The following is a 9,131-nucleotide window of genomic DNA, read 5'->3' as shown; positions in this document are numbered from 1 at the left end:
GTTGCACTTCAGCCCCACGCTCCTGATCTTCGAGCACCCGGTGCGGAGGAGGGAGGGCAGGCCTGAAGACCTCCTCGTGGGTCTGCTCCTGGGCCTGGCCAAACTGGCCATAAACAGGTCCAGACAGCGGGCCGTGGAGGGGGTCGTTAGGGCCGACTGCCTGCCCCTGTTCCGCGGTTACGTTAGGGCCCGGGTGTCCTTGGAGAAGGAGCACGTGGTGTCCACCAACACCCTGGAGAAGTTCAGGGAGAGGTGGGCGCCACAGAGATTGGAGTGCATCATTTCCCCCTCCAACGCTATTTTGATTTAGTCGCTGCCCTCCCCTTCACTGTTTTGATCACACAGCATTGCCCTCTTTGATGTGAAGGGCACTGCTTGTCACAGGCCACTTGGGTGTTTTCCTATTTTTCCTGGTGGTGGAAATTGAATAAAGATTTGTGCACTTTGTGTCTCTCACTGTGTCTCACACCTGCACACACTATGGGTGCTGGGGAAAAAAATAAGCACTACCGCAGTTAGACGGTAGTGTGGGGGAAATACAAAAAAAAGGTGTATCTTTGAAAAAAAAGACGTGATCATGCTCGAGGTCGGTGCGGCATGTGCGGGCGGAGAGCTGTCAGTAAGGAAAGAAATAAACAGCTGGAAGCGGGGGACATGGTGCTGGTATGGGCTGAGAGGTTTCACAAACATTTGGTGCACATCAGAAAATACAGATTTGAAACTTAGTCCCATTTTTGCAGTGAATGGGAAAATGCCTCATCTGGCGATTGACTTGAGTAAGCAACACCATCTTTATTCGGGGCAACGATTCACTGGGCACGTGCAGCCGCCAGCTTTGTAGGGGGCAAGGTTCAGAGGGGTGTCTGTGCAGAGCCTTCTCTGGTAGAGAGTCATAGGGCAGGATTTACACAGAGCACATTCACACCCAGAGAAATGGATTTTTTTTTCTGAATTTGTTTCGTTATTCATTTAATTGATTTGGATGTGAATAGAGGCGGTACAGTTGGTAAGTTTGCAGGTGACACCAAAATTGTTGATATTATGGTCAGTGATAAAGGTTGTCTCAACATACAATGGGATATTGATCAGATGGGCCAATGGGCTGGGGAGTGGCAGATAGGGTTTAATTGAGATAAATGTGAGGTGCTGCATTTTCGAAAAGCAAATCAGAGCAGGACTGACACTGAATTGTAAGGTCTTGGAGAGTCTTGCTGAACAAAGAGACCTTGGAATGCAGGATTATAGTTCCTTGAAAGTAGAGTCACAGGTAGATAGGACAGTGAAGAAGGCATTTGGTATGCTTCCCTTTATTGGTCAGAGCGTTGAGTAAAGGAGCTGGATAGGACATTGGTTAAGCCACTATTGGAATATTGTGTGCAATTCTGGTCTCCCTCGTATCAGAAGGAGGCACTGAAACTTGAAAGGTTTGAGAATAGATTTTCAAGGATGTTGCCGGATTTGGAGGATTTGAGTTGCAGGGAGAGGCATAATGCTGGGGCCATTTTCCCTGGATTGTCATAGGCTGAGTGTGATATTATAGAGGTTTATAAAATCAGGAGGGGCATGGATAGCATAAATAGACGAGGTGTTTACTTTGGGTTGGTGGAGCCCAGAACGAGAAGATACAGGTTTAGGGTGAGAGGGGAAAATTCAAAAGGGGCCTAAAGGGCAACTAAAATAGTTATATTTAAACGGGATTTGAATAGGAAGAGTTCAGAGGGATGTCGGACAAGTGCTGGCAAATGGGAATAGATTAGTTAAGAGTATCTACTTGGCATGGACGGTTGGACCGAAGAGTCTGTTTCGGTGCTAGTCATCTCTGACTGTGGGATCATAAAAGTGAACACGGCTCTGATTCCCCTCTGGTCTCCTTGATTTCCACTTGTTCATTATCTAGCTTCCTCAGTCTCTCATGAGTGTATTTTTGCTCTGTTTAGTAATTTACTATTACGTTCACAGACCCTTTTGTAAATGAATTGTCCATTGCTGCCCGGCTCGTGACCGGATAATGCTGCTCATTATCAAGTTTTTTTCCCCTCAATATCTTTTACAGTCAAGAATTCTTTTTTTCCAAATAAGCGAGTGTATTTTCTTCTATTTCTGACAGTCAAATTCTGCACCATTTTCATTCCCTATAATTCATATTGCACTCCCTGAAACATTGTGTGTATTTCTCCTTCCACGGACACCAGTGATCAATGCCAAAGTCATGTTGCCTGTGGAGAGGGTAATGTTTGACTTCCTTGTACTGTTGCAGTTTGTATGATGAAGGTGCTCCCACAACGTGGTTGGGTAAGAGATATAACAGTTTATTCACTCAGTGAAGAGTAGAAAATGTCTGTACAAATCAACATGTTTTTAATTTCACAAAAATATTATTGAGAACTTTTGACATAAGACCAGAGATGGAGAATATTCTGTCCGGTGATCACAACCATTGCCAAATAATCCGTTTGTCAGGAATACCTTAAAGGGAGAAAGCAGATCTTAGAGGGTTAGGGTGGGAATTCCAGACCGTACTGCCTTGGAAGCTATAGAAACAGTCACACAGGTGAACTCAAAAATAAAAACATCGTTGCACATCTGAACTAAAATGAGTTATTAAGATATGAAAGGGGGTGTGTGTGCAGGGAGATAGGAATGATTACAGCCAGGAATTAAATCAAGGGTGTGAAAGTAAATGGTTGTTGCTTATAATTGGGAGCCTTTTGGTGGATCAGCAAGTTCTGGTACAAGTGAGCACTTGGGCCGTAGAGTTCTCAATGTTCTTGAGATTAACGGGACGGTGAATGTGGGATGCTGGCCAGGAATGGGTTTAGATATTCAAATCTAGAGTTAACAAAATGAATGAATGAGAGTTTCAGCAAATGAGCTGAGAATGTGGTGAGGTCAGATAGTGGTCTTGGAGTGGGACTGGGCTATCACCCTCGCCTCACCTCCGGAATTCATCTGTTTGTCAGTTTGTGAATCATGTCTGAAATAAGATCAGGATATGAGTGGCCCTGGCAGAACCCAAACTGGGCGTCACAGAAGGCTATTGCTGAGCAGCTGCTTGACAGCATTGTTGATGACACCTTCCACCACTTCACTGCTGAGCGAGTGTGAATGCATGGAGGGAAATTGGCTGAGTTGGCTCTGCCCTGTTTTTTTGTGTTGAACATCCATAGGCAATGTTCCACAATGTCGATCGATCCCAGTGCTGAAGCAGTACTTGTCTTGGTGGGCAGCAATTTCTGTAGCACAGCCATCAGTGTTATTTGCCACGATGTTGGCAGGGCCCATAGCCTTTACACTACTTGTCCATTTCTTGATCTGATTTAAGTTTTCAAACAATTCGATTCACATTTGTGATGTCAGGGACCAATGTAGAAAGCTCATCCATTTGGCACTGCTGGCTGAAGATTGCTGCAAATGCTGTTGTCTTGTCTGTTGCATGAATATGTAAGACCCTTCCATCAGTAAGGGTGGGGATATCTGTGATGCTTCCTGCAGTGAGTTGTTTGATTTTCCATCACCATTCCTGACTAGGTGTGGCAGAACTGCAGAGCTCAGATCTGATCCATTGGTTGTTGGATCATTTAGTTCTATTTGGTGTTGCTTGCACTGTTTAGCATGCAGGTTTGGAAGCTGCACAAGGTTGGCACTTCAATTTTAGCTATGCCTGGTACTGTTCCTTGTTTCCTGTTCCTTGGATGCTGCCTAACCTGCTGTGCTTTAACCAGCAACACATTTTCAGCACTGTTCCTGACACGCCCACCTGAATTCTCCATTGAACAAGGATTGATCCCCTGGCTTGATGTTATTGGTGGAGTGGGGGGTATACCAGGCCATGAGATTTCAGATTGCGCTGGAGTACAGTTCTGTTGCTGTCGGCCCACAGTGAGGCAGAAGTTGCAGTGTCAAGAGGGCTGATTGTGTGGTTGTATTTTCCAGTGCATTAGTAGATGTCATGTGGTCCATCCAGTTTCATTCATTTATTGAGACTGTGCAGTGATTAATACAATGAGCGATTGGGTGGGCCCCTGTCAGGAATGCAACTTTTACAACCAGGTTTTGTGATAGTTTCATTTCTTTCATGTGTCAATCATGGTATTCGAAAAGCTAAAAGACTCAACAGACAATCAAGGTATTTTTCAATGTATAATTTCAGTACATTACACTGTAAATTTTTGCTATAAATTCTGTATCTTAGAATTGTGCCCTCCACAATCACCTGATGAAGGAGCGGCGCTCCGATAGCTAGTGTGCTTCCAATTAAACCTGTTGGACTATAACCTGGTGTTGTGTGATTCTTAACTTAGACAATTACAGCACTACTAACAGGACTGCATGTAAACAGGCTCAGTCCAGTTAATCAATACATTCGGAAGGATTTCCTCCAAGTTTGATGACGCAATATTAGTCAAAAGCGTCAACTTCAACCTGCAATGTTGCTCTTAACAAAAACTTCAGTCTGACACAAAGCTCCCCACCCCACTGCAATGTGGTAACCGAGCCCGGCCCAGGAACTGGAACTGGGACATTTGTTCTCAAAGGAAGTGAACAAACACAATTCTGACAGATTCGTTCTCAAAGATGAGTAGCAGGTTTGAGACACGGTAGATGGTATATCTTCTTGCACTTAGCTGAATTGCATTTCTTATTTACAGAAGTGTTTTGCAAAGTATAAAGAATTATGTTTTTTTCCCATGGTTGGGGAGTTTTATCCCAGTTGATCACAGTTGCTGCCTCTCGCAAGTCAAATCATAGGATCCATAACAAAACAATAAACTGCTTAGATTAGATTACTTACAGTGTGGAAACAGGCCCTTCGGCCCAACAAGTCCACACCGACACGCCGAAGCGCAACCCACCCATACCCCTACATTTACCCCTTACCTAACACTACGGGCAATTTAGCATGGCCAATTCACCTGACCCGCACATCTTTGGACTGTGGGAGGAAACCGGAGCACGGAGGAAACCCACGCAGACACGGGGAGAACGTGCAAACTCCACACAGTCAGTCGCCTGAGTCGGGAATTGAACCCGGGTCTCTGGTGCTGTGAGTCAGCAGTGCTAACCACTGTGCCACCGTGCCGCACACAATGTTACAGTTCAAGTTCACTGACTCTTCGTCTGAACAGACAAAAGGTCACTGGACTTGGAACTTACAATGTTTTATTCCCCTCAGAGATGTTGCTGGACCTGCAGTTCTCCAGTACTGTGCTTTCTATATTGAACTTCAGTGTTTTTCTGATCTGGTTTGTAAATAATCTCCAAAGGTGAAAGGTTCATTGCAAACATGAGCATAGTTTCCACACTAAAGTTACACAAGCACGCCTCAGTTTAAAAACAAGATTTAACTCAAAGTAACATTCCATCTCAAAATTAGCCAAGTTACACCAGTAATAAAGCTCATCCACCCAATGGGGCACTTCAGCACAACATCCTGCAGTGTTGCACTCAGCCACCTTTACCAAAGAATGATTACATGTCACAAAATTGAAGGCCAAGTGCATGTCTCTTTAAAGGAGCTGAAGTCAAACTCTCAATTTTTGGAAGGCTTTTTGATCAAACCTGATTGAACATTTAAATCTCAGAGCATAATCTTTGCTTTTTTAAACAAAGATTGTGGGTAACATCCCACATCGTGCTAAAGGTTCAGTTCGGTCTGATACATAGAGCCAAAGGTCAAGCAAACATCACACCTTCCATTCACTTCTACAAAGGGCTGACATCACATTTCTTCAGGATTTAAAGAATTTGATAAATTGTTTGTAAAATCATTTGACACATTAAAGAACTGGACAATAAATGTCACTGTGTGCAATAAGAGTGAAGCCTGTGACAGCAGATTTAGCTTTGGAGGGCAGTGTGTGTGCTTTCTAAATTCTGGGAGCACTTTGGGAGACTGCTCCCCGATGGTGAGAGTGAGCATACCTGGAATGCACTGTTTAGATCTGGGAATCCTTGGGAGACGATCTGTGGGTTCAATAGTACTTGGCTTATGTTGTTGGTGTACAGTAAGCAATTCATAAAGTTACTTATGTATTGCTGTTGACTACCTGAATGGTATTCAAATCTGCCAGGTTGCCTTCAAAAGTGTGAATGCATCTATTGTAAATATTTGGAATATTCCAGAACTGCCCAGTGCTTGGCAAATTCAGGGAGGACAAAAATCACTGAGTAATTTGAAATAAAGAATCCAAGAAGATGTAACCACTGAAGTATTCAATTCAAATAGTTAAATGGAGTGCTCACATTTAAAATACCTGTTATCCATGGGAATGGATGGACTGACAGAATTGGGACCAAATTCCTAGCTGGGGAGTGTGAAATGTGCTTTGACAAAGTCACCTGCATTTACCAACAATAATTTGGCAAGCTCGGAAATTTAAAAAACAATACGAGCTTCATTGCTGCTCCAGTCGGGTCCCAAGCTCTGTGAAAACAATAACCATGTTCAGGTTTATTGCATACACTCTGAAACACGTGTTCCTTCTCCAGATCCTGCAAGTTTCCCCAATGAGCACAGTCCTTCCAAATGGTGTTGCTAAATTTGGCCAACTCATTTCTTTCCTAGCCTCTATAGCCTGAAGAGTGACCAGAAGCAATTACTCCCCATATGTGGGAACATTACCTACGAGGATGTTTTCCTTCAGAACTGACTTCCATATATTGTGCCAGAACAGATGAAAAGCTTGTTATCTTTTATAGAGCAATGATTCAGTGGGCGTAAAACACTAACCTTTTCTTGCTTAATAATCAAGCTGCCTAAATTTTAAAAATGAACACTTCTTAATATTTCACTCGATCCTAACGAAATATTTTGTGTAAAACAAATCACATGATACATAGTTATTCAGAGAACAAAACAAGTTTGTTCATTGAAGAACCCAGAGGAAAAGGTGATGAAACAATGTGAGTTTGATATACCTCAGTCATCATTTCAAGTGCATTCTCTGCATAAATTCTCCTTTTCCTCCTCGAAGTATTCAACTTCTTGAATAACTGAGAGAATGAAGTCACAGTTGTACAATACATAAATCAGACCCTTCAGTCCAATTTACCCATGCTGACCAGATATTCAAAATTAATCTCGTCCCATTTGCCAGCATTTGTTCCATATCTATCTTAAACCCTTTCTACTGATTATCAGTTTATTTTACTTTATCAGCACTTGAAATACTGACTTTTTTTTCTCCCAACATTGGTTAAAGAAGTCATAAGTTCATTCATCCAAGTTAATTTTGTAATCTTTCACAAAGAAACAAGTGAGAACAACATATAGCTGAGTGCAAACCAAAATACTGCAGCTGTGTGATATCTGGGAACACACTAAAGGTGAGGCACTGATACTTTGGTGTAACCTGCAGTCTGGCCAAATTGCAGCAAAAAGCTGTTCAATTTTATCTGCAAACTATTGAATAAAATCCTCCTTGCACATTAATGAGGCAGCATTTTGGGGTGTCATTTTTAAAATATATTATTTTCAAAGTTACTCACAATTAAGAGTGATCACTTGGTGCTGTCTGCATAACACAGTATGAAAAGGAATTAACAGTAAAAAACATTATAACCCAAATTCAGAGTCATAAATTCATTGATGTTGCATGGGTCCAGCATTTATAAGTAATCAATTTTTAAAAATAAATACATATACGTTTACTAACTATATTGGAGTACAGTCAAGTTTCTTACTGAACAGTGACAGGATTGGACAGAGTCCGCATGGATTTAAGAGAGGGGAATCATACTTAGCAAATCTACTGAAAGAATCTACAGAGTCGAATATTGAAGTAAGAAATAGCAGGACATTTAGACAAGCTTATCATTAAACATGGTAGACTGGGTTTTGTGAAAGAGAAACTATATTTGACAAATTTGCGACAGTTCATTGAGGAGATAACAAGCAGGGCTGATAAAGGGCAATCCCATGATATTCTCTATTTGGAATTTAAAAATGCAAATGATAAGGTGCTACATAAAAGTTAATTGCACAATTGAGGAGCTCATGGTATTGGGGTAATGTATTAGCATGGATTGAGGATTGGTTAACCACACTGGGGCTGTTGCTGAGTCCTCACTTGCAGTGCTGTATACAATATTAGCTTCCATATTTAATAAAGGATAAACCAACATTGGAGACCATTCAAAAAAGATTCACTTAGCTGCTTCGAGGATGAAAGGGTTGACCTATCAAGAATAGATAAGCAGGGGTGATCTTATGGAAACAAGATTCTGAGGAGCTTGACAGGGTGGATGTTGACTAGATCTTCTAGCACCAATGAAGTCTCAAACAAGGGAACATTCATTTTAGAAAAAGTAAAGAATTTTTTCTGTCAGTGAATGGCTAAAATTTTCTCACCCAAACTTTTTTGGAAGTTAAATGTGGGAGGGGAATGGTTGGGTTACTCTTCGGAGGGTTGTTCTGGCTTGTTGGGCTGAAAGGCCTGTTTCCACACAGTAGGGAATGTATGATTCTATCTCAAATTATTTTAAAAGAGGGCAGATAGATTTTTGAAATATTGAGCAGTTGAGGGCTATGCGGATCAAGCATAAAAGAGGTGTTGAGGCCTGGGTTGGCCCAGCCATGATCTGATAGAATGGGGGAACAAGCTGAAAGGGATGAATTGCCTACGCCTGCTCCAATTCCTTGAGGCTTAAATTCATGTTTTTGTTGTTTCCAAAGAAGAGCGTAATACAATGTGCTAAAGATCTCAGATGTTGTGAAAATGGGGTGTTTATGTACTGATTCAGATAGCATTGAATCATCAGTCACAGCTATACAGTCATGAGTAGGAAGGCAATGCCCTCCATGAATAAAGGAAATCTACTGCAGAGCTCACGCAAAGGGAATTCTTACCCTCAGCAAACTCTCAACCCACCCGACCTCTTGCAAAAATGCCTTCCCGTTTTCCAATTCCTCCGCCTCCGACGTATCTGCTCCCAGGAGGACCAGTTCCACCAGAAAACAAACCAGATGGCCTCCTTCTTTAGAGACCGCAATTTCCCTTCCCACGTGGTTAAAAATGCCCTCCAACACATCTCGTCCACATTCCTCACCTCCGCCCTCCACACCCCACCCCTCCAACCGTAACAAGGACAGAACGCCCCTGGGGCTCACCTTCCACCCTATAAACCTTCGC

Source organism: Hemiscyllium ocellatum, unplaced genomic scaffold (assembly GCF_020745735.1).
Source record: "Hemiscyllium ocellatum isolate sHemOce1 unplaced genomic scaffold, sHemOce1.pat.X.cur. scaffold_302_pat_ctg1, whole genome shotgun sequence".
Taxonomy (NCBI): Eukaryota; Metazoa; Chordata; class Chondrichthyes; order Orectolobiformes; family Hemiscylliidae; genus Hemiscyllium; species Hemiscyllium ocellatum.
The sequence above is the reverse complement of the archived record's forward strand: the minus strand, read 5'-3'. Positions refer to the sequence as shown.